Source organism: Bos grunniens, chromosome 3, assembly GCF_055505025.1.
Source record: "Bos grunniens cultivar Pamir isolate PY7600 chromosome 3, Bosgru_T2T1.0, whole genome shotgun sequence".
Taxonomy (NCBI): Eukaryota; Metazoa; Chordata; class Mammalia; order Artiodactyla; family Bovidae; genus Bos; species Bos grunniens.
Genome location: NC_141167.1, coordinates 28,137,615 through 28,165,184, shown reverse-complemented (window position 1 = coordinate 28,165,184; position 27,570 = coordinate 28,137,615). Strand labels below are relative to the sequence as shown.

Here is a 27,570-nt window from a genome sequence, read left to right as displayed (position 1 = left end):
GCCACCGCGATGAGAAGCCCATGCACCGCAACTAGAGAGTAGCCCCCACTCGCGGCAGCTAGAGAAAGCCCATGAGCAACAACGAAGGCCCAGGGCAGCCCAAAGAAATAAAGAACAGACGTAGTTAATCAAAACTCTATTGTTTTGAGAAATTTAATGAAAGAAACAAACTCTTACCCTAACTTAATGGGGGAAAAAGGAGAAAGTATATATACACAAATATAAGAAATAACAGGAGAGAAAAACCATTGAAACAGAAAATTGAAAACTGTAAAAGACTACTTTTCAGGACTTCTATACAAGTAGATTTGAAATTCTAAATGAAATACATAATTTCCAAGAGAAATACAGACTACCAAAACTGACCCCATGGGAGATGGAATGTTTAAACAAAAAGAAATAATTACCAAGCGACCACCACAACAACAAAAAAAAGAAAAACCCACACATCAAAAAAACAAAACAAAAAAAAACAGGCTCAGATATTTTTACAGAGTATTAAATCAAACCTACAAAGATCAAGTAGTCCCAGTGCTCCATAAATTGTCCCAAAGCGTAAAAAATGAGGAAAGGCTTCCTATTTCCTTTTAAGAAGTAAGTATAAAATTAACACTTAAACTTGTTAAGGACATAAGAAAAAAGAAAATTATAAACCAATATCACTTATGAATATGGATTTGAAAATACTAAAGAAAAGTGACAAAATCTAACTCCACATTAAAAAAAATCAATACATCACAATCCGGTGAGAGTGGAGAGTCAGACTATATAGAAACTTATAGGCCATAATAAGGCTTGTAGGTTCCAATCTGAGTGTGGAAAGAATGCAGCAAAGTTTTGAGCAGAGGAGTGAAATGATCTAGTTTAGATTGGAAAAGCATTGCTCTGGACATAAAGAATTGATTGTACACGTGCACAAGCAGAAGCAAAAAACCATGTAGGAGACTCTTATACTCCAGGTGAGAAATTATGACAATTTGCTCTACAGGAAAAGTGGGGAAAATGTGGAGAAACACTTCTCTTTCTTATATTTCTGGATATTTTAAGAAATGGGTAAAAAGGCTTACTGATCTACTGAATGTTAAGGACAAGAAAAATCAAGACTGGCTCTAAGATTTTTGGCCAAAGGTCCTAGAAATATGGAGTTATCTCTTGCTGAACAGAAAAAACTTCAGGAGGAACAGACAAGGAAGGTAGAAGTTCAAGGAGAGAATTAGTACTTCAGTTTTAGACCTGTTCAATTTGAAAGGCCTATTGGACATCAAAGCAAAAATACTTTTGCAAAGTGTTAGAGATATGAGATAAGATTTTTTTAAAGACCTAAAGCATGAAAAGAGTTGACCTTGAAGGAATAAAGAGCATTGTAGCCAAAGGAAATTTGAGACTGTGGTACAGGGTTTAAGTTGGGCTTACAGAACACACTGGAAGGCCAGTGAGCTTACACATGGGAACACTAGACAGCAGGAATTAAAAAAATAAATGATTTAAAAAAAGAATCTCACTATAACATAGTACTAGATAATATACATTTTGGTATCTGAATGCTATGGTCTGAATTGTGTCCCCTCAAAATTCATTTGTCGATGTCCCAACCCCCAACGTGATGGTATCTGGAGATGGGCTTTGGATAATTATGGTCAATGAAGTCAAGAGGGTAAGTCCCTCTTGATAGGATTAGTGCTCTTGTTGTTCGTTGTTATTCCATCACTAAGTTGTGTCCAACTCTGCAACCCCATGGACTGCAGCATGCCAGGCTCCCCTGTCCTTCACTATCTCCTGCAGTCTGTTCAAATTTCTGTCCATTGGGTCGGTGATGCTATCTAACCATCTCATCCTCTGCCACCCTTTTCTCCTCTTGCCTTCAATCTTTCCCAGCATCAGGGAAAGCATCACTTTTCCAGTGAGTTGGCTCGTCACATGAGATGGCCAAAGTATTAGAGTTTCAGCTTCAGCATCAGCCCTTCCAATGAATATTCAGGACTGATTTCCTTTAAGATTGACAGGTTTGATCTCCTTGCAGTCCAAAGGACTCTCAAGAGTCTTCTCCAGCACCACAATTTGAAAGCATCAATTCTTTGGCACTCAGCCTTCTTTATGTTCCAACTCTCACATCCATACATGACTACTAGAAAAACCATAGCTTTGACTATACGGAACTTTGTCAGCAAAGTCATGTCATTGTTTTTTAATACGGTGTCTCAGTTTGTTGTAATCTTTGAATTCTTACAAAAAGACGAAGACAAATATGTTTCTCTCTCCCTCCCTCTCTGCACTCACAAAAAAGAGGAGCTCATGTGATGATACACAGTAAGACGGAGCCACCTGTGACCCAAGAGAAGAGGCCTTAGTATAAAACTTATCTTGTGTCTGAATTTTAGACCTCCCAGCCTCTAGACCTATAAGGTTTGAGGCACTGGGTCTATGGTATTGGCTATGTCAGCCCAAGCAGACTAATACAGTAGAAATGGAGTTATATTGAACAAAAATGTAAAATATATGAATGGCTTTGGAATCATTCTAGTTCCAAAGTTTGGAAAAATTACCAGTGAAAGCCTGAACATCTTGAAGAAAACATTAGTAGTAGCCTCAAGATCCTCTGACACTGCAAGTGAGAGTTTGCAAAAGGACAAAATCTTCCTGAAGACTGGAGAAAAGGAGATCCTTGTTACAATAGAAGCAGAAATTATGGTAATACTATTACCACAGTTTAGAAGAAACCAGACAATAAGCAAAATATTGAAACTGCTACATGGTTTCTTCTTGCTGCTTATAGTAAAACTCTACAGTGCTATATTGCAGAGAGAACTATTAAACAAAAAGGATCCAGAACGTCATAGTTTTGAAAATTCTCAGCCTCTCAAAGTGGTAAAAAAATGCTAAAATTAAGAAATAATCTTTGAGCAAAAATGAAATCCAGGGTACTGTCAGGAAAACATGGTCCAAAACTGAAGCCTAAGTTGTAACAAATCTTCTGTAAAAGACTCAGAAAGATGTCTCAGAATGCTGTTCAGACAGAAAAAAAGCTGTGCCTTACAAACCTCTCAATCAAAGGGCTGCTAGGAAACAAGAATGTTGATCCTTGGGACTTGCTTGGTGGCCCAGTGGCTAAGACTCTGCACCCCCAAGGCAGGGGCCCTGGGTTCAGTCCCTGGTCGGGGAACTAGATCTCCCATGCTGCATCTAAAGATCCCACATGCTGCAACTAAGACCCAGTACAGGTAAACAAATAAATGAAAAAAATTTTTAAAAACAATGTTGCTCAGAAAGGACCCAAAGAAATTTGTAGGTGTAGCTTGTTGACTAATGGAGCAACAAACCAAGATTCACAGGACATCCACAAAATTCCTAAGATAAAAATTATCCAGAGGGGATCCTTATGTGTTAGTCAGTTCAGTCGCTCAGTCATGTCCAACTCTTTGCAACCCCATGAACCGCAGCACACCAGGCCTCCCTGTCCATCACCAATTCCCGGAGTTCACCCAAACTCATGTCCATTGAGTCGGTGATACCATCCAAGCATCTCATCCTCTGTCGTCCCCTTCTCCTCCTGCCCTCAATCATTTCCAGCATCAGGGTCTTTTCAAATGAGTGAGCTCGTCACATCAGGTGGCCAAAGTATTGGAGTTTCAGCTTCAACATCAGTCCTTCCAATGAACATCCAGGACTGATCTCCCTTAGGTTGGACTGGTTGGATCCCCTTGCAGTCCAAGGGACTCTCAAGAGTCTTCTCCAACACCACAATTCAAAAGCATCAGTTCTTCGGTGCTCAGCTTTCTTTATAGTACAACTCTCACATCCACACATGACCACCAGAAAAACCATAGCCTTGACTAGACAGACCTTTGTTGGCAAAGTAATGTCTGCTTTTTAATATGCTGTCTAGGTTGGTCATAACTTTCCTTCCAAGGAGTAAGAGTCTTTTAAAGCTTACGGCTGCAATCACCATCTGCAGTGATTTTGGAGCCCCCCAAAATAAAGTCAGCTTTAGGTGTTAGCATTCTTTTTTTCTCAGGTCACAGATCACAGCTTGAAAATTATGGTCTGGGGTAAGAGCTGTGGTAATAAAAGAAACTAGGGAAAAAACATAATTTGGAGTTTGAAGGTAGAACTAAGGATACTGAGGGACTAGAGCAGGAGAAGAGTTGGGAGAAGTGTCTGACATGATTCATGTTTTTGCTTTAAACAACTGAATGGGTGGAAATGCCACTGACTAAGATGAGGAAAAGTAGAAGAGGAGTAAGTTTAAGCTGATGGGGGAACAGAATTAAGAGTCTGCACATGAACATGTGAAAATTGAGACACCTGTTACACATACAAGCAGAGATGTAAAGATGCTGACTGGATACGCAGGTATAGAGCTCATCATTGACTATCCTAAGTTTGTTCCCATCTCCCCACCAGTGTATAACCTTGTTTTACTTCTTCACAGGACTAATAATTATTTGAAATTATCTTAGTTTTTTTCCCATATGCTACTGTCCCCCTCTACTAGAAACTTAAGCAAAGACCACACATTTCATCTGCTTATTTGTTGCTTGTGAATGACTGCATTGATACCCCTAATTCTTTTTCCCTTTATGGTCTGACTTTTCAGTTTCCTACCTTTAAAAAAGTAAAGTATATTTCCCTCTCCCTTGATTCCAAGTTTTTCATATGACTTGCTTTGGTCAAGTCTCAAGATGCCTTGCATGTTGCAGATTATGCTCTTATGCTTGTGCTGTGACCATAAAAAGGACATGCCAGAGCTGGCCTTCTGGCCCCAAGTGGAGGCTGAGACAACCAGCCAAACACGAGTAAAATGGAGCCTCTAACCACCCTACAGTCATATCAAACCAGACAAAAATAGCTGATCATGACTTAGATCCACTGATTCCCAGTCAGTCTACAAACTTGCAAGCTATAATAATAAAAAATCATTATTTAAAATCACTGAGTTTGGGAATAGCTTATTACACAGCAATAACTAAGTTATATACTTCTATTTTCCAGTGCCTAGAATAGTGCCTACAATATAATAACAGCTCAATTTTTAAATAAATTATTTAATTCAAAAGGAAATGGATAAGGAATAGCCAAAGAGGTAAGGAAAACAAGAAGTGTGAGATATCACAGAGGCCAAGAGAAGAGAATGTTTTAAGACAGACGTGATCAAAGCGGGGTAATGGTACTGAGGTCTATTAAAACAGGATTGAGAAGTATTTATTCGATATGGCAATGTGGTTATCAGTGGTAGCCCAAAGGAGGGAAGCCAGATTGGAATGGACTGAGTTTTAAAATGTTAAGAAATAGCTACAAGGAAGAAAATTCCCATGGCTCCAAGCTGTCAGTCTCCTCTTTGCCATCCTACCATTCTTCCTTGAAGATTTCTTTGCTTTCTGATTACTTAATCTTGGTTATATAACCTGGGATATTTTTCCTACAAAGAATAGGAATGAGCATGACTATTTTCTTTCTTATCTCACAGTATACAACAAGGCACTGGTTCAGGGTCATACAATTAAAACAAAAGATAAAAGACAAGAACTCTAGCTGCTCTACTCCATGTTTTAACTAGCTGGCTAAGGCAGGCCAATCATTGATCATCAGTCAAAAACCTGGGATGTTTACCTAAAAAATAAAAATCAACCATGAAATTTAAATGTCATAAAGCCCTATGGATTGACAGATAATGATGGACTCCTGTTAGATTCAAGCACAAGAATAAAATATGGCTATATAAATCTAATACCAAGAGCAAGCCTTAAGTCTCATTACCATATTCAGAACTGATAAGCAGCAATTTATAATCCATGATTAAAGGAGACAAGATTTATGTTATTTTTTCTATTTCAATGTCTTATTTTGGAACATTCTAGGTGCTTCCCATATGATGTCATTTGTAAGAATACAACTAAATTCTACCACACTATTTCTTCAACTTAATTGAAAAACATTTCATTTTTATACAATCTAGCATCCTCCACAGTTTCTTAATAAATAAATATTGCTTTTCACACATTTATATAACTATCAGTAAGCCTCAAAGTTTTTCAACATACCAAATTTTTCCATATGCTCTTTCCCAGCACACCCAAATATCTGAGAAGCAAGTGGGTGGGTAGATAGTCCATGCTTTTTGTTCAGGATGTCAAGATGTTTATCAAGTGGACTGGTCCTATATGAAAACTAAGAGAGTGGGGAAAACAAATTGTAATAGGTACTTAACATGATAGGTATCTTTTTTATGCTTATTTGAAGTCTGGAATAAGCTAAAAATATACAATGTGAATAAAATCAGTCAGAAAATGCTTTCCAGGGAAACATGAGAAGGAAAAATAATCAAGTGCCCAAAGAGGTGTTAATTCTTTCAAGAAACATGTGTAAAGAATCCTGTTATGTGACAATAACTACTCAAGACATTGGGGATAAAATGGTGAACAAAACAGATAAAGTCCCTGCTCATCTAGTATTTATATTTGAGGGAGGAAGAGATAAAACATAATGAGGACAGAAATTAAAATGTAAATAGTAATGCTATCAATATAACAAATAAATTCAAATAAAGGGATAAAAGACAGAAGGTGGAAAGTGTTATTTTATAGAAAATAGTCTAGGGAGATCACATTAATAAAGTGACATTTCAGCAGGGATGTGAAGGAGCAGGAGTAAGTCATTTGGATAACTTTTGGAGAGGAGAATTCTAGGCAGACAGAAAAGCAAGAGCAAAGTCCCAAGGCAGGACCAGTCTTGGGTGTTTGAGAAAAAATGAATTAGGATTAGGATAAAGTAACACTCAGAGTGCAGTCACATCTGTTTCCATGGTTCTAGAATAGAGAAACACAGTTCCTACTGCAAATATTCTACAAAGGGGAGGCTGTTTCTTGCTATTTTACCTACTAGACTGCAAACACTTTGAGCACAGGAACTCTTCTTCATCTACCTCTGAATATGTATCCAAAATCTAGCATATAGCCTGCTACATGGTAAACATTACATAAGTAATTGGTAAACAGAGATTTTTTTTCCTGGTCCACAAATGGGTTCTAAAGGGAATAGTAGGCACATGAAAAGATGTTGAACATTACTAATGATGTGAACTAGTGATGTCCAACATCACTAATCAGTAAAGAAATGCAAATCAAAACTACAGTGAGATACCACCTCACAGAACAGCCATCATCAAAATGTCTAAAAATAACAATGCTGGAAAGACTATAGAGAAAAGGAAACCCTCCTACACTATTGGTGGGAATGTAAGTTGCTACAGCCATTATGGAAAACAGTATGGAGATTCCTCAGAAAACTGGAAAATAGAATTACTATATGAGCCAGCAATCTCACTCCTCAGAATATATTCAGACAAACCTATAATTCACAAAGATACATGCACCCCTATGTTCACAGAAGCACTGTTCACAATAGCCAAAACATAGAAACAATCTAAATGTTCATCAACAGATGAATGGATAAAGAAGATGTGGAAGATGTTGTGTATGTATGTATATGTGTGTGTGTGTGTGTGTGTGTGTATATATATATATATATAAAATAGGATACTACTCAGCCATAAAAATGAATGAAATAATGCCATTTGCAGCAACATGGATTCAACTAGAGATTATCATACAAAGTGAAATAAGTCAGAAAGACAAATACCATATCACTTATACATTGAACCTCAAATATGGCACAAATAAACGTATATACAAAGTAGAAATGGACTCACAGACATAGAGAACACACATGCAGTTGCCAAGGGGAAGGTAGAGAGTGAGAGGGATGAGCTGGGTGTTTGGGATTGGTAGATGCAAACTATTAAATTTAGAATGGAAAAATAACAAAGTCCTAATGTATAGCATAGGGAACTAGATTCAGTATGTTGTGATAAACCATAATGGAAAAGAATATTAAAAAAATGTGTATATGTATACAACTGAGTCACTTTGCTGCACAGCAGACTGTGTCACAACACTGTAAATGAATCATACTTAAATGTTTAAAAACCTCAACATAAGAAAGAACAGGCTTACAAGAAGAAAATTATTTAGTTAAATACGAAAAGCAATTTGACAGTCCAAACAATAAAGACAAAATGAGCTGATAAACGGGTACTGTGTAATCTGTGAACACAGAAGTCTTTAAGTATATAGAATTATGTATTTGGATTCCCATAGGTAGAAATTTTTTTTGAAAAAGAAATACAAACAAAAACACCTTAAAATACAGAAAATGTTCATATCTAAGATGAAAAGAAGTATGAATGAAAACAAAGATACACAATGCATGTTTCTAGTCAAGATGGACTACAGAAAAAAGATTTACCCTTCTAACTTTTTTTTTTTTACTTAAAAAAATTTTTATTTATTTTTAGCTGTGCTGGTTCTTCTTTGCTGCACATGGGCTTTCTCTAGCTGTGGACTTCTCACTGCAGTGGCCTCCCTTGCTGCAGAGCATGTGCTCTAGAGTGTGTGGGTTTCGGTAGTTGTGGCGCATGGACTTAGTTGTCCCACCACATGTGCAATCTTCTCAGGGACTGAACCCCTGTCCCCTGCATTGGCAGGCAGATTGTTTAACCACTAGACTACCCTTCTATCTAAAAAAGCCAAAAACCTGGACAAAATATAGAAAGCAAATGTTTTCAGACAATGTACAATATAAAGCTTAGTACAGGGATCTCTGAAAGAACTCGCAGAGAAGAGTAATGGATAGAAGAGAGCTCTCTGATAATCTGAAGAGAGTTCCCCTTGAGTTTTCAATGAGTCTAATCAACACTATTAAGACCAGGGGAAAAGTCACTGGAAAGGAGCAGGCAGAATAATTTCCAATGTTCCCTTAGTGCCAGGAATGATTTTTATTCTCAAAACCACAATGGTAAGATCTTTTAACACAAAGGGCATCAGTGAAATCCTGAGGTTACTGCATCAGTAGCAGTGTCCGTTTAGCCTTGGAATAATAAAGTCCATTCCATTGAAGCTAAAAAGCTTCAAATGGATTAAAGATTTGGATTCGAATCTCAAACGGATTAAACCAGTTCTAAAAAAACAATTATCCTAAAAAAAACTCCTAAAGTTAATGGAACATAAAAATTCAACAACCAACAAAGTAAAATTTACAATGTCTAGCATTCAATCACAAATTACACGTGCACGTGTGTGTGCCCAGTCGAGTCTCACTCTTTGCAACCCCATGGACTGTAGCCCACCAGGCTCCTCTGTCCATGGGATTTTCCAGGCAAGAATACTGGAGTGGGTTGCCATTTCCTCCTCCGGGGGATCTTCCTGACTCAGGGATTGAACCCACATCTCTTGCGACTCCTGCATTGGCAGGCAGGTCTTTTACCACTAGCACCACCTGGGTTACACAGCATGCAATGAAGCAGAAAAGTGCAACTTGCTAAGAGTGGATTAATCAGTCAACAGAAAAGATACATATAACAGAAGTAGTAGATGAGAACTTTAAAACCATTACTACGAATATTCCATTTGTTCAAAAAGGTAGAAGAAAGCATGAACATAACAAAGAAAAATATGAAATGTATTTAAAAACTGATCCACATGAAATTTTAGAGATAAAATATACATTGTCTGAAATGAAAAGTAAACTCAGTGGAATTAATATCAAATTAGACAATGCAGTATAGTTTAGTAAACTTGAAGAAGCAGTAAACTAAAACATAAGGAGGGGGGAAAATCTCAAAATAAAAAAAAAATAAACAAAATTAGTGAGCTGAGGAACAACAATAAAGTTTAGTGGATATGCAATTGGAGTCCCATAAAAGGAGAAGACAGAAACAAAATTTAGGGAAAAAATATTTTAAGATTTAATGGATGAAAAATTTTTTAATCTGATGAAAACTATATAATGCATATATCCAAGAACCACAACACACCTCAAGCATACAAAACATGATAAAACTACACCAAGGTACATCATAATAAAATTGTCTCAAACCAGTGACAAAGGAAAACCTTAAAAGTAATCAAGGGAAAATACACATTAAGTGTAGAGGAACAAAAAATAAGAATGACAGCAGACTTTAAAACAAAAGCAATGAAAACCAAAAATGCAGTGAACCAACATCCTTAAAGTACTTAAAAAAAAAAAAAAAAAGTGAAGCTAAAATGGAATTCCGTGCTCAGCAAATATATCTTCCAAAAAATAAGGTAAAGACCTATTTGAACATACAAAACCTGAGAGAATTTGGCAGCAGCAGACCAGCACTGTATGAAATGTTAGTGGAGGGGGCGGTCCTAAGATGGCAGAGGAATAGGATGGGGAGACCACTTTCTCCCCCACAAATTCTTCGAAAGAACATTTGAACACTGAGCAAATTCCACAAAACAACTTCTGAATGCTGGCAGAGGACACCAGGCACCCAGAAAGACAGTCCATTGTCTTCAAAAGGAGATGTTTCATCATCGGTGCTGTATGGATGGAGAAGTCTTGAAGCTACTGTAAGAATAAGACTGAAAGCCAGAGGCAGGAGGCTTAAGTCCAAAACCTGAGAACACCAGAGAACTCCTGACTCCAGGGAACATTAATTGATAAGAGCTCATCCAAAAGTCTCCATACCTACACTGAAACCAAGCTCCACCCAAGATCCAACAAGCTCCATAGTAAGACATACCATGAAAATTCTCCAGCAACACAGGAAAATAGCCCTGAGCTTTAATATACAAGCTGCCAAAAGTCACACCAAACCCACGCATCTCAAAACTCACTACCAGACACTTCATTGCACTCCAGAGAGAAGAAATACAGCTCCACCCACCAAAACACCAACGCAAGCTTCCCTAACCAGGAAACCTTGAAAAGCTACTCATCCAATCATTCCACCTACAGGGAGGAACCACAAACTGCCAGAATACAGAAAGGCCACCCCAAACACAGCAATCTAAATAAGATGAAAAGGCAGAGAAACACTTAGCAGGTAAAGGAACATGATAAATGCCCACCACACCAAACAAAAGAGGATGAGATAGTGAGTCTACCTGAAAAAGAATTCAGAATAATGAGAGTAAAAATGATCTAAAATCTTGAAAACAAACTGGAGTTACAGATAAATAGCCTGGAGACAAGGATTGAGAAGATGCAAGAAATGTTTAACAAGGACCTAGAAGAAATAAAAAAGAGTCAACCAATAATGAATAATACAATAAATGAGATCAAAAACACTCTGGAGGGAACCAACAGTAGAATAACTGAGGGAGAAGATAGGATAAGTGAGGTAGAAGATAGAATGGTGGAAATAAATGAAGCAGAGAGGAAAAAAGAAAAAAGAATTAAAAGAAATGAGGAAAACCTCAGAGACCTCTGGGACAATGTCAAACACCCCAAAATTTGAATCATAGGAGTCCCAGAAGAAGACATAAAGAAAGGCCATGAGAAAATACTTGAGGAGATAATAGTTGAAAACTTCCCTAAAATGGGGAAGGAAACAGTCACCCAAGTCCAAGAAACCCAGAGAGTCCCAAACAGGATAAACCCAAGGCGAAACACCCCAAGACACATATTAATCAAATTAACAAAGATCAAACACAAAGAACAAATATTAAAAGCAGCAAGGGAAAAACAACAAATAGTACACAAGGGGATTCCTATAAGGATAACAGCTGATCTTTCAATAGAAACTCTTCAGGCCAGAAGGGATTGGCTGCTGCTGCTGCTGCTAAGTCACTTCAGTCGTGTCCGACTCTGTGCGACCCCATAGACGGCAGCCGGCCAGGCTCCGCCATCCCTGGGATTCTCCTGGCAAGAACACCGGAGTGGGTTGCCATTTCCTTCTCCAATGCATGAAAGTGAAAGGTGAAAGTGAAGTCACTCAGTCATGTCCGACTCTGTGGGACCCCATGGACTGCAGCCTACCAGGTTCCTCCATCCATGGGATTTTCCAAGCAAGAGTACTGGAGTGGGGTGCGATTGCCTTCTCCGGAAGGGATTGGCAGGACATACTTAAAGTGATGAAAGAGAAAAACCTACAACCCAGATTAGTGTACCCAGCAAGGATCTCAGTCAAATATGAAGGAGAAATCAAAAGCTTTACAGATAAGCAAAAGCTCAGAGAATTCAGCACCACCAAACCAGCTCTTCAACAAATGCTAAAGGATCTTCTCTAGACAGGAAACACAGAAAAGGTGTATAAACTTGAACTCAAAACAACAAAGTAAATGGCAATGGGGTCGTACTTTTCAATAATTGCCTTAAATGTAAATGGGTTGAATGTCCCAACCAAAAGACAAAGACTGGCTGAATGGATACAAAAACAAGACCCCTATATATGCTGTCTACAAAAGACCCACCTCAAAACAAGGGACACATACAGACTGAAAGTGAAAGGCTGGAAAAAGATATTTCATGCAAATAGAGACCAAAAGAAAGCAGGAGTAGCAATACTCATATCAGATAAAATAGACTTTGAAATAAAGGCTGTGAAAAGAGACAAAGAAGGACACTACATAATGATCAAAGGATCAATCCAAGAAGATATAACAATTATAAATATATATGAACCCAACATAGGAGCACCACAATATGTAAGGCAAATGCTTACAAGTATGAAAGGGGAAAATAACAAAAACACAATAATAGTTGGAGACTTTAATACCCCACTCACACCTATGGATAGCTCAACTAAACAGAAAATTAGCAAGGAAACACAAACTTTAAATGATACAATGGACCAGTTAGACCTAATTGATATCTCTAGGACATTTCACCCCAAAACAATGAATTTCACCTTTTTCTCAAGTGCAACAGAATCTTTTCCAGGATAGATCACATCCTAGGCCACAAATCTAGCCTTGGTAAATTCAAAAAAATTGAAATCATCCCAAGCACCTTTTCTGATCACAATGCAATACGATTAGATGTCAATAACAGGGGGGAAAAAGTATTAAAAATTCCAACATACGGAGGCTAAACAACATGCTTCTGAATAACCAACAAATCACATAAGAAATCAAAAAATGCATAGAAATGAATGAAAATGAAAACAAAACAACCCAAAACCTATGGGACACTGTAAAAGCAGTGCTAAGGGGAAGGTTCATAGCAATACAGGCTTATCTCAAGAAACAAGAAAAAAGTCAAATGAATAACTAACTCTACACCTAAAGCAACCAGAAAAGGAAGAAATGAAGAACACCAGGGCTAGTAGAAGGAAAGAAACTGTAAAAATTAGGGCATAAATAAATGCAAAAGAAACAAAAGAGACCATAGCCAAAATCAACAATGCTAAAAGCTGGTTCTTTGAGAAGATAAATAAAATTGACAAACCATTAGCCAGACTCATCAAGAAACAAAGGGAGAAGAATCAAATCAACAAAATTAGAAATGAAAATGGAGAAATCACAACAGACAACACAGAAATACAAAGGATCATAAGAGACTACTATCGGCAACTATATGCCAACAAAATGGACAACTTGGAAGAAATGGACAAATTCTTAGAAAAGTATAACTTTCCAAAACGGAATCAGGAAGAAACAGAAAATCTTAACAGACCCATCACAAACACAGAAATTGAAACTGTAATCAGAAATCTTCCAGCAAACAAAAGCCCAGGACCAGATGGCTTCACAGCTGAATTCTACCAAAAATTTACAGAATAGCTAACACCTATACTACTCAAACTCTTCCAGAAAATTGCAGAGGAAGGTAAACTGCCCAACTCATTCTATAAGGCCACCATCACCCTGATACCAAAACCAGACAAAGATACCACACAAAAAAGAAAACTATAGGCCAATATCACTTATGAACATAGATGCAAATATCCTTAACAAAATCCTAGCAAACAGAATCCAACAACATTAAAAAAATCATACATCATGACCAAGTGGGCTTTATCCCAGGGATGCAAGGATTCTTTAACATCCACAAATCAATCAATGTAATACACCACATTAACAAATTGAAAGATAAAAACCATATGATTATCTCAATAGATGCAGAGAAAGCCTTTGACAAAATTCAACATCCATTTATGATAAAAACCCTCCAGAAAGCAGGAATAGAAGGAACATACCTCAACATAATAAAAGCTATATAAGAAAAACCCACAGCAAACATTATCCTCAATTGTGAAAAATTGAAAGCATTTCCCCTAAAGTCCGAACAAGACAAGGGTGCCCACTCTCACCACTACTATTCCACATAGTTTTGGAAGTTTTGGCCACAGCAATCAGAGAAAAAAAGAAACAAAAGGAATTCAGATTGGAAAAGAAGAAGTAAAACTCTCACTGTTCGCAGATGACATGATCCTCTACATAGAAAACCCTAAAGACTCCACCAGAAAATTACTAGAGCTAATCAGTGAATATAGTAAAGTTCCAGGATATAAAATTAACACATAGAAATCCCTTGCATCCCTATACACTAACAATGAGAAAACAGAAAGAGAAACTAAGGAAACAATTCCATTCACCATTGCAACAAAAAGAATAAAATATTTAGGAATAAATCTACCTAAAGAAACAGAAGACTTATATATAGATAACTATAAAACACTGATGAAAGAAATCAAAGAGGACACAAATAGATGGAGAAATATACATGTTCATGGATTGGAAGCATCAATATAGTGAAAATGAGTATACTACCTAAAGCAATCTTTAGATTCAGTGCAATCCCTATCAAGCTACCAATGGTATTTTTCACAGAATTAGAACAAATAATTTCACAATTTGTATGGAAATACAAAAAAAAGCTTTGACTACCCAAAGCAATCTTGAGAAAGAAGAATGGACCTGGAGTAATCAACCTGCCTGACTTCAGGCTATGCTACAAAGCTGCAATCATCAAGACAGTATGGTACTGGCACAAAGACAGAAATATAGATCAATGGAACAAAATAGAAAGGCCAGAGATAAATCCACACACCTACAGACACCTTATCTTTGACAAAGGAGTCAAGAATATACAATGGAGACAAGACAATCTCTTTAACAAGTGGTGCTAGGAAAACTGGTCAACCACTTGTAAAATAATGAAACTAGAACACTTTCTAACAACATACACAAAAATAAACTCAAAATGGATTAAAGATCTAAATGTAAGACCAGAAACTATAAAACTCCTGGAGGAAAACATAGGGAAAACACTCTCTGACATACATCACAGCAAGATCCTCTATGACCCACCTCCCAGAATATTGGAAATAAAAGCAAAAATAAACAAATGGGACCTAATTAAACTTAAAAGCTTTTGCACAACAAAGGAAACTATAAGCAAGGTGAAAAGACAGCCTTCAGAATGGAAGAAAATAATAGCAAATGAAGCAACTGACAAAGAATTAATCTCAAAAATATACAAGCAACTCCTGCAGCTCAATTCCAGAAAAATAAATGGTCCAATCAAAAAATGGGCCAAAGAACTAAACAGACATTTCTCCAAAGAAGACATACAGATGGCTAACAAACACATAAAGAGATGCTCAACATCACTCATTATCAGAGAAATGCAAATCAAAACCACAATGAGGTACCATCTCATGCTGGTCAGAATGGCTGCTATCCAAAAGTCTACAAACAATAAACGCTGGAGAGGGTGTGGAGAAAAGGGAACCCTCTTACACTGTTGGTGGGAATGCAAACTAGTACAGCCACTATGGAGAACAGTGTGGAGATTCCTTAAAAAACTGGGAATAGAACTGCCATTTAATCCAGCAATCCCACTGCTGGGCATACACACTGAGGAAACCAGAATTGAAAGAGAGATGTGTACCTCAATGTTCGTCGCAGCACTGTTTACAATAGCTAGGACATGGAAGCAACCTAGATGTCCATCAGGAGACAAATGGATAAGAAAGCTGTGGTACATATACACAATGGACTATTACTCAACTATTAAAAAGAATGCACTTGGATCAGTTCTAATGCGGTGGATGAAACTGGAGCCTATTATACAGAGTGAAGTAAGTCAGAAAGAAAAACACCAATACAATATATTAACGCATATATACGGAATTTAGAAAGATGGTAACGAACACCCTATATGCGAGACGCAAAAGAGACACAGATTTAAAGAACAGACCTTTGGACTCTGTGGGAGAAGGTAAGGGTGGGATGATTTGAGAGAACAGTATTGAAACATATATATTACCATATGTGAAATAGATTTCCAGTCCAGGTTTGATGTAAGAGACAGTTCGATGCACTGAGACAGTCCTGAGGGATGGGATGGGGAGGGAGGTGGGAGGGGAGTTCAGGATGGGGGACACGTGTACACCCATGGCTGATTCATGTAGATGTATAGCAAAAGCCACTACAATATTGTAAAGTAATTAGACTTCAATTAAAATAAATAAATTACTTTTTAAAAGAGAAGATTTAAAAACCAAAAGATAAACATTGAATGAATACTGTCCACCCAGAGAATCAACATCAGCTAATCAAATCTCACTAACATTCCTTCTGGGGAACAAAGATACTCTAATTCCCTGAATGCTGCTGCTAAGTCGCTTCAGTCGTGTCCAACTCTGTGCAACCCCATAGACAGCAGCCCACCAGGCTCCCCCGTCCCTGGGATTCTCCAGGCAAGAACACTGGAGTGGGTTGCCATTTCCTTCTCCAATGCATGAAAGTGAAAAAGTGAAGTCGCTCAGTTGTATCCAACTCTTCGCAACCCATGGACTGCAGTCTACCAGGCTCCTCCATCCATGGGATTTGCCAGGCAAGAGGACTGGAGTGGGGTGCCATTGCCTTCTCCAATTCCCTGAATACTAATATCTAAACACTGAGCTGCACGATGGAGTTGAAAAGGAATCTAATTTATGAACACTGACTGCAGTAGGTATTTGTGGAGGCATGGAGGGTCTAATAAGAAGCCATAATGACCCTTTTTGGGTTGCCTGATATCAAGCCGGCAGAAATAGGAGGAAGTGGAAGACTTTCTAGGAGGAGGACTGTACCTAAACAACTTCATGGGACCACAGAGCTTCCAAGGTCTCCACGTGTGGGAAGTCTGTATGTCCCTTAAATAACTCATACTTAAGCTTAGACTGCTTGGCCCTGAAAATAAAACATCTCCTTTGATTAAGCTGCCTGCGAAAGTTACAAGGCTGCTCCACAATCATGACAGAACACACAATAAACCACCATGGTCACAGATCTAAATGTTCTATATTACCTGCTTCCTTTGCCAAGTCAGGGTAGTCTCGTGCATTCTCAACTCCAGGCTTTGTGAATTAGAATATAGAAGGAGATAATAAATAGAAAAAAATATAGTTAGATTTTCTCACAACAGAGAGTTACACTTCCTCACAACCATAACAATTCATCTGTCTATTCATTTAAACAAAAATATACTGAGCGTTTATCAGTGTTTCTGGACTCTGATAATAAATAATAAACAGTTCATATCCTCGAGGAGCTTACGATCTACTGGAAAACAGGCATTTACACCACAGTGTCTTAAATACAGAATGATTTGGGAGTGACAATTACCCAGCTTCAGGGACTAGAAAGGCTTTCCAGAGGCACTGACATTTAAATTAAGTCTTTAAGAATGAGTAAGAGTTAGTCGAGTGAATGAAAAGGAAAAATCTAGAGCAAAGGCCTAGAAATGATAGACTATGACAATTAAATATGCAAACAATTTTATATTGTAGAGGCTGAAACACATGGTTGGGAATGGCAAGTGATAAGGACAGAAAGGTTACTTAGGACCAAATGATTATTATTTCTAACATTTATTGGGTACTTACTGTGTTGCCCATTGTACTAAGCACCTCATATATATAAACATGTTTAATCTTCACAACAATCCTAGTAGGTAGGTACTATGCAAGAGAGTTCCAGAAAAACATCTATTTCTGCTTTATTGACTATGCCAAAGCCTTTGATTGTGTGGATCACTCAATAAACTGTGGAAAATAAACTGTGGAAAATTCTGAAAGAGATGGGAATACCAGACCACCTGATCTGCCTCTTGAGAAATTTGTATGCAGGTCAGGAAGCAACAGTTAGAACTGGACATGGAACAACAGACTGGTTCCAAATAGGAAAAGGAGTACATCAAGGCTGTATATTGTCACCCTGTCTATTTAACTTATATGCAGAGTACATCATGAGAAACGCTGGACTGGAAGAAACACAAACTGGAATCAAGATTGCCAGGAGAAATATCAATAACCTCAGATATGCAGATAACACCACACTTATGGCAGAAAGTGAAGAGGAACTAAAAAGCCTCTTGATGAAAGTGAAAGTGGAGAGTGAAAAAGTTGGCTTAAAGCTCAACATTCAGAAAATGAAGATCATGGCATCCGGTCCCACCACTTCATGGGAAATAGATGGGGAAACAGTGGAAACAGTGTCAGACTTTATTTTTCTGGGCTCCAAAATCACTACAGATGGTGACTGCAGCCATGACGCTTACTCCTTGGAAGGAAAGTTATGACCAACCTAGATAGCATATTCAAAAGCAGAGACATTACTTTGCCAACAAAGGTCTGGCTAGTCAAGGCTATGGTTTTTCCTGTGGTCATGTTTGGATGTGAAAGTTGGACTGTGAAGAAGGCTGAGCGCCAAAGAATTGATGCTTTTGAACTGTGGTGTTGGAGAAGACTCTTGAGAGTCCCTTGGACTGCAAGGAGATCCAACCAGTCCATTCTGAAGGAGATCAGCCCTGGGATTTCTTTGGAAGGAATGATGCTAAAGCTGAAACTCCAGTACTTTGGCCACCTCATGAGAAGAGTTGACTCATTGGAAAAGACTCTGATGCTGGGAGGGATTGGGGGCAGGAGGAGAAGGGGACGACAGAGGATGAGATGGCTGGATGGCATCACTGACTTGATGGACGTGAGTCTCAGTGAACTCCGGGAGTTGGTGATGGACAGGGAGGCCTGGCGTGCTGCAATTCATGGGGTCGCAAAGAGTCGGACACGACTGAGTGACTGATCTGATCTGATTTTTAGCACCATTTTGAGATAAGTAAACAAGATTAAGTCCTTGTCCAAGGACACACAGTGAATAATTAGCAGAATTGACTTCAATCTGGTTCTAGAGCCAACTCACAAATGAACTTAGATGCCCTCTGATGACACCTGGGCTTTAACTCGAACACAATGAAATTTTTTTTTTTTTAAGACTGAAATAAAACAATGAGATACACTGCAACACCACAAGCTGACAGGATATGGAGTAGCAGGAACTCTGACTCATTGCTCTTGGAAAACAAAACAGTACAGCCATTGTGGAAGACAGTTTCGCATCCTCTTAACAAATGATTCAGCAGTTCTGCTCCTTGGTGTTTATCAAATGAGTTAAAAACTTACATTCACACAAAAACCTCACGCAGATGTTTGTAGTAGCTTTATTTATAATTGCCAAATTTGGAAGCAGCTAAGGTGTGTTTAGTAGATAAAAGGATAAAAACTGTAGTAAAACCATACAATGTGATATTGATGCTGCTGCTGCTAAGTCGCTTCAGTCGTGTCCAACTGTGTGCGACCCCATAGACAGCAGCCCACCAGGCTCCCCCATCCCTGGGATTCTCCAGGGAAGAACACTGGAGTGGGTTGCCATTTCCTTCTCCAATGCATGAAAGGGAAAAGTGAAAGTGAAGTCGCTCAGTCGTGTCCAACTCTTCGCAACCCCATAGACTGCAGCCCACCAGGCTCCTCCATCCATGGGATTTTCCTGGCAAGAGTATTGGAGTGGGGTGCCATTGCCTTCTCCGACAATGTAATATTATATAGCACTAAAAAGATATGAACTACCAAACTGATGGCTTACGATGAACGATGTCAGAGTCGTGATCTCCGAAGAAGATTTAGCTTTGGGACCAGGGACCAGGCTTGATCACTCAAGAGCTTTTGTGTAGCAGAGTTTTATTAAAGTAAAAAAAGGGACAGAGAAAGCTTCTGACATAAACATCAGAAGGGGGACAGAGAGTACCCTCCTTTGCTGGTGTCAGCAAGGGAGTTATATACTTTTTAAAATTGGTTATTACAATTAATCAAAAGAATGTTTCAAGGTTGTAAAAATTTTACCAGACCCACTCTCACAATTTACATTTTAGGGTAACAGGATTAGAACTTAACAAAAGAAAGATCCTACCAGACCTACTCCCATAATATACATTCTAAAATATCAGGATTAGTCAGAAGGTTTTCAGGAAGGAGAAACTGTCTTTAAGGAGGATACACTGTCATTATATAATTCCTAGTACAGAGTTTAAACTGAGTTGTTTGTTGTGTAATCATCAGTTTGAGGCTTAAAGAAAAAAAATTTTTTTATGTGACTAAGACTAAGGAATACAAAGGAAAAAAAAATTTGTCCTTTCCTCCTCTTTGAGAATTCCAGACCCCTATCTTCTCCTTGAGAGCCCCAGACCCCTTTCTCCTTCTCGGAGACCCCAGACTTCTTATCAACCTGCCTAGGAATTGACTCTCTCAAAACCACAGAAAAACATGGAGGAATTTTAAGTGTATATTACTAAAGGAATAAGCCAATCTTTAAAAGGCTATGTACTGTATTACTCCAACTACATGACATTCTGGAAAAGGCAAAACTATGGAGACAGTTTAAAAAATTGTTTTGTAGTTGTCAGGGACTGAGGGGAGGGAAGGATGAAGAGGCAGAGTACAGAGGACTTTCTGGTCAGTGAAACTACTCTGTATGAAAATATAATGTATACATGTCATCATATATTGGTCCAAATCCATAGACTATACAACATCAAGAGTGAGCCCTAATGTTAAACTATGGATTTTGCGTGATAATGATGTTATCAGTGCAAGTTCATTGACTGTAATATATGTGCCACTCTGAGGCGGATAGTGGACAAGGTTGTGCCTGTTGGTGGAAGGGGGGAGGGAAGGAACTCTCTGTACTTTATGCTCAATTTTGCTATGAACATAAAACTGCTTTGAAAACTAAAACCTTACTTTAAGAAGAGATGGGCTTCCCTGGTGGCTCAGAGGTTAAAGCGTCTCCCTACAACTCAGGAGACCTGGGTTTGATCCCTGGGTCGGGAAGATCCCTTGGATAAGGAAATGGCAACCCACTCCAGTATTCTTGCCAGGAGAATCCCATGGAGGGAGGAGCCTGGTAGGCTACAATCCACGGGGTCACAAAGAGTCGGACACGACTGAGCGACTTCACTTTCCCTGGGAAGACTGGGCTGAGAAGACTTGCAGGTTAGATGGTTAGATCATTCTAAATGCAATGTTGAGAAATGAATGAATGGAGCAAGACTGGAGGCAGTTCAGTTCAGTCACTCAGTTGTGTGCAACTCTTTGTGATCCCATGCACTGCAGCATGCCAGGCTTCCCTGTCCATCACCAATTCCCCGAGATTAATCAAACTCATGTGTCCATCGAGTCAGTGATACCATCCAACCATCTCATCCTCTGTCAGCCCCTTCTCTTCCTGCCTTCAATCTTTCCCAGCATCAGAGTCTTTTCAAGTGAGTCAGTTCTTCGCATCAGGTCGCCAAAGTGATGGAGTTTCAGCTTCAGCGTCAGTCCTTCCAATGAATATTCAGGACTGATTTCCTTTAGGATAGACTGGTTGGATCTCCTTGCTATCCAAGGGACTCTCAAGAGTCTTCTCCAACACCACAGTTCAAAAGCATCAATTCTTCAGCATTTACCTTTTTTTTTTTTTCATTTTTATAAATTTTATTCAGCAAATAATTTTTAAGTGTTTATCATTTACCAGGCAATGATTTATGTATTACAAAAAACTGGAAACAGAACTGCCTTATGACCCAGCAATCCCACTTCTGGGCATACACACCGAGGGAATCAGAATTGAAAGAGACACATGTACCCCAATGTTCATCACCTTTCTTTATAGTCCAACTCTTACATCCATCCATACATGGAAAAACCATAGCTTTCACTAGACAGACCTTGGTTGACAAAGTAATGTCTCTGCCTTTCAATATGCTGTCTAGGTTGGTCATAACTTTTCTTCCCAGGAGCAAGAATCTTTTAATTTCATGGCTGCAGTCACCATCTGCAGTGATTTTGAAGACCCCAAAATAAAGTCTTTCACTATTTCCAATGTTTACCCATCTATTTGCCATGAACTGATGGGACTGGATGCCATGATCTTGATTTTCTGAGTGTTGAGTTTTAAGCCAACTTTTTCACTCTCCTCTTTCACTTTCATCAAAAGGCTCTTTAGTTCATCTTTGCTTTTTGCCATGAGGGTGGTGTCATCTGCATATCTGAGGTTATTGATAGTTCTCCCGGAGTCTTGATTCTAGATTATGCTTCATCCAGCCCAGTGTTTCTCATGATGTACTCTGCATATGTTAAATAAGCAGGGTGACAACATACAGTCTTGACATACTCCTTTCCCAATTTGGAACCAGCCTGTTTTTCCATGTCCAGTTCTAACTGTTGCTTCTTGACCTGCATACAGATTTCTCAGGAGGCAGGTAAGGTGGTCTAGTATTCCCATCTCTTGAAGAATTTTCCATAGTTTTTTGTGATTCACACAATCAAAGGCTTTGGCTTAGTCAATAAAGCAGAAGTAGATGTTTTTCTGGAACTCTCTTGCTTATTTGATGATCCAACAGATGTTGGCAATTTGATCTCTGGTTCCTCTGCCTTTTCTAAATCCAGCTTGTACATCTGGACGTTCTTAGTTCATGTACTGCTGAAGTCTAGCTTGAAGGATTTTGAGCATTACCTTGCTAGCATGTGAAATGAGCACAACTGTGCGGTAGTTTGAACATTCTTTGGCTTGCCCTTCCTTGAGATTGGAGTGAAAACTAACCTTTTCCAGTCCTGTGGCCATTGCTGAGTTTTCGAAATTTGCTGACATACTGAGTACTGCACTTTCACAGTATCATCTTTTAGGATTTGAAACAGCTCAGCTGGAATTCCATCAGCTCCACTAGCATTACTGGTAGTATGCTTCCTAAGGCCCACTTTACTTCACACTTCAGGATGTCTGGCTCTAGGTGAGTGACCACACCATCATGGTTATCTGGGTCATTAAGACCTTTTTAAAAATATAAACAATATTTAATGAATTTCAAATACAAAAAATACAGACATGTTACAAAACTAAGTTAAAATATAAGCCTATAAAAATGTTAACCACACTCTATCATTTTAATATCATTAACAGATAAAAGTATTTGAATTAATAATAAAAAGTAAATTAAAAAAGAAGTATTTTATTTTGGAAAGAAAAATTCTATCTCCTTTAAATAATCCTACTCTTTTTATAACTTTGAGGCCTTCTTTGAGGTCAAGGACTGTAAAAAACTGATAGTGAGTTTGGTTTAAAAGAAAGCATTTGTTTTGTCTTCATTTCTTCCTTTTAGTTTCATTCCACATAAATTAAGAACCTAATGCTGTTAATTTTAATGTTGTCATGTTTCTCTAATATTTGAGTGATCCAAGGTAGTAGTTGATTGTGCTTCCACAGAGGGGCCTATCCAGCAAGACTTGTAGACTCCAGGGCTTTGCTTTTTGCATAAAATAAATACTGGGTCTTTGAACTTGATCTCAAGATGATTCAGGCTTCAGATTTTTCAATACTTGAAATAATAGTAGTCTACTAATGTAATTACTAGTATTTCAGTATTTAGAAGTTGCTTTTTATACCAAAACACCAGAATATCAAAAACTAGCACTAGAATCACTAATGCAAATGCTGGGACATTCTGATGCACCTGGAAAAATAAATCTTTCCCTTCCATCCTAGTTATTGGTTTATTGCTATTGTTGTTCAGTCGCCAAGTCATGTCCAATTCTTTGCAATCCCATGGACTGCAGCACACCAGGCTTCCTTGTCCCTCACCATCCCCAGGAGTTTGCCCAAGTTCATGGACATTTAACTGATGATGCCATCCAACCTCATCCTCTGTCACCCTCTTCTCTTTCTGCCTTCAACCTTTCCCAGCATCAGGATCTTTTCCAATGAGCCAGCTGTTCATATCAGGTGGTCTAAATATTGGAGCTTCAGCTTCAGCATTAGTCCTTCCGAAGAGTATTCAGGGTTGATTTCTTTTAAGGTTGACTGGCTTGATCTCCTTGCTGCCCAAGGGACTCTCAAGAGTCTTCTCTAGCACCTCAGTTTGAAAGCATCAGTTCTTTGGTGCTCTGCCTTCTTTACTGTCCTGCTCTCACATCCATACAAGAATACTGAAAAGAGCATAGCCTTGACTTCATGGACTTTTGTTGGCAAAGTGATGCTTTTGCTTTTTAACTCAATGTCTACGTTTGTCATAGCTTTCCTGCCAAGAAGCAAACGTCTTCTAATTTCATGGCTGCTGTCACCACTGCAGTGATTTTAGAGCCCAAGAGGAAATCCGTGACTGCTTCCACCTTTTCCCCTTCTATTTGCCATGAAATGATGGAACCAGTTTTCATTCCAACCCCAAAGAAAGGCAATGCTAAAGAATGTTCAAACTACTGCACAGTTGCACTCATCTCACATGCTAGCAAAGTAATGCTCAAAATTCTCCAAGCCAGGCTTCAACAGTATGTGAACGGAGAACTTCCAGATGTTCAAGCTGGATTTAGAAAAGGTAGGAACTAGAGATCAAATTGTTATATCCGTTAGATCATAGAAAAAGCAAGAGAGTGCCAGAAAAACATCTACTTCTGCTTTACTGACTACACCAAAGCCTTTCACTGTGTAGATCACAACAAACTATTGGAAATGCTTCAAGAGGTTAGAGTGCCAGACCATCTTACCCACCTCCTGAGAAATCTCTATGCAGGTCAAGAAGGAACAGTTAGAACCGGACATGGAACAACAGACTGATTCCAAATCAGGAAAGGAGTATGTCAAGGCTGTATAATGTCATTTTGTTTATTTAACTTATATGCAGAGTACACCATGCGAAATGCTGGGTTGGGTGAAACACAAGCTGGAACCAAGATCACTAGGAGAAATATCAATAACCTCAGATACAAAGACGATACCACTCTTATGCAGAAAGTGGAGAAGAACTAAAGAGCCTCTTGATGAAAGTGAAAGAGGAGAGTGAAAAAGTTGGCTTAAAACTCAGCATTCAAAAAACGAAGATCATGGCATCAAGTCCCATCACTTCATGGGAAATAGATGGAGAAACAATGGAAAACAGTGACAGACTTTATTTTCTTGGGCTTCAAAATCACTGCAGATGGTGACTGCAGCCATGATATTAAAAGATGGTTGCTCCTTGGAAGAAAAGCTATGACCAACCTAGACAGCATATAGAAAATGAGACATTACTTTACTAACAAAGGCCCATCTAGTCAAAGCTATGGTTTTTCCAGTAGTCATGTGTGGATGTGAGAGTTGGACTATAAAGAAAGCTCAATACTGAAGAATCAAAGCTTTTGAACTGTGGTGTTGGAGAAGACTCTTGAGAGTCCCTTGGACAGCAAGGAGATCCAACCAGTCCATCCTAAAGGAAACCAGTCCTGAATATTCACTGGAAGGACTGATGCTGAAGCTGAAACTCCAACGTTTTGGCCACCTGATGTGAAGAACTGACTCATTTGAAAAGACTCTGATGCTGGGAGAGATTGAAGGCAGGAGGAGAACGGGCTGACAGAGGATGAGATGGTTGGATAGCATCACTGACTCAATGGACATGAGTTTGAGTAAACTTCGGGAATTGGTGATGGACAGGCAGGCTTGGCATGCTGCAGTCCATGGAGTCACAAAGAGTTGGACATGACTGAATGACTGAACTGAACTGAACTGATCCTGCCCTACTTTGGTCTCCAGAGAACCACAGAGAAACCAGACAGAGAATAGCAGCTTCTGAGATCTCTGTATCAGGGGCTACTGTAGAGGCCAGGCTGGAGTGGGATGACAAGGCCTTGATTATTGCCTGTAGACTGTATATGCTCAATGGTGGCACCATAAACTGGAGCTGACCTACTTGGTTCTTTACTCCCAGGTGAGTCAAAAATACTAATCTCCTGGTTAATAAATAATGAAAATCCTCCTAAACAGGGGTTTAGGGACTTGTAGGACCTGATATGAACCAACTACACACCAGAGTTCTTACTGCAAAGCATAGTAGCCTCATTTCAGAATGCTGCATGAGACTGTGAGCTCTCAGAGGCATGCACACTGTGCACAAATAGAGGCTGGCGTGAGGAAACCAAGGAGCCACCACGGCCCACACATTTGCATGGCCCAACCCCAGAGTCCAGAGGCAGTGAAAGACTTGGATTCTAGACTCATCATGGGATGACCAAGCTTGAGTGAGTCTTTACTGGCCGCTGGTCCTGCCCCTGCAAAATGATACTCTGTGTGTTGTTTCAGAACATCCCAACCTGGGATCGGCTGGAAGGCATGGCTGTCTTCAGGGAGAAGCACCACTCCCCACCCCCAATGCTGATTTGTTGGCAAGTGACCTCCATTTAACCCTGAAGCAAGGGAGATGCACAGCTTACAGGGCAGGATCCAGAAGGAAGATGTGCAGCACCTCTGCCCTCATCAATTCACCTCTGCCCTCATCATTTCACCTCTCTGGGTTCCAGATTCCTCACAAGGACAATGATGGATAGGAAATAACAGGCATGGTGCCTGGTACTAGGGTGCTGACTATGCCACCTACTGCTCCCTTCATTACTCCTCACCCAGGTGAGCTCATTACTGGGGTCAGATTTGCTTTGGAGCATACCTGTCTCTCCCTAATAGAACAATAAACTAAGGATCAAACAGACCCCTCTGGGCCCTTATAGCACTGGCACCCAAGTCTGACCTCTGCATCTCGGTTATTAGGCGCTCACCAGAGATGACAAGAGGGTGTAAGAACCACCCTGCAACGACCGTTTCTTCCTCAGTACAACAGAGATAATAAGGAAACCCTGGTTGTGGTTGAATAGACTCAGCTCTCTGCCAGTTACTCACTGTTTGCCTCAGCCTCCTCAACTACAATGAACCTGTTGTGAGGATTAAAAAATAATAATAATAATATACCCGATGTTCCATAAACATGAGTTGTTATTCAAGCACAGTGTTAAGAACCAGGTGAAATCACTGCTGTGAAAAACCTTTTGTAAACTGTAGGTTGGCAGGCAAATCTTTGATGGTGCATTAAATAGCTTTCAGAAGCCCTGAGAAGGGAACAATTAACTCAGATGGATAACATGGAGGGTTAAGAAATGGACAGGTAACACTGGAGTTGAAGGCTGAAGGATCAATAGGCATTGGAGGCAAAGAAGAGGAAGGCTGAAGTGAACAGCATGAGCAAAAGTGAGCAAGATGACGACACTTAGAAATAAAGTGGGGCTGATATGCACATCAGCAGCCCCCATCCTGTACCAAGGAAGGGCAAGACACAGCCACGCTGCCACTCTTTTTTTTGGCTGCATCGGGTCTCGGTTGGGGCACGCAGGATCTTCATTGTGTCATGCAGGATCTTTCATTGCTCCACACAGACTGTCCTGTTGTGGCACACAGGTTCTGGAGTGGGCAGGCTTAAGTAGTTTCGGTGTGAGGGCTTAGCTGCTCTGCAGCATGTGGGATCTTGGTTCCCTGACCAGAAATTGAATCCATGTCCCCTGCATTGCAAGGCAGATTCTTAACCACAGGACCATCATGGAAGTCCCCATGTGGTCACTCTAACTGATCTGAGCTTCCTAAGTCTATGCCTGGCCAGGTTCAGGAGTCA

The 27,570-nt window shown here is 39.3% G+C and overlaps 1 pseudogene across 1 annotated transcript in view; it reads right to left on the bottom strand.

The window, feature by feature from the left end:
* The window catches only part of LOC147375359 (small ribosomal subunit protein uS14 pseudogene), a 63,780-nt pseudogene extending 45,793 nt beyond the window's left edge, over positions 1–17,987 (bottom strand). The window contains exons 1-2 of the transcript XR_015159493.1: positions 17,107–17,987; positions 6,039–6,165 (exon numbers count right to left, since the gene is read on the bottom strand). The product of XR_015159493.1 is annotated as a small ribosomal subunit protein uS14 pseudogene, transcript variant X5 (transcript). The remainder of the gene's footprint in view (positions 1–6,038; positions 6,166–17,106) is intronic.
* Between the last annotated feature and the right edge of the window lie 9,583 nt (positions 17,988–27,570).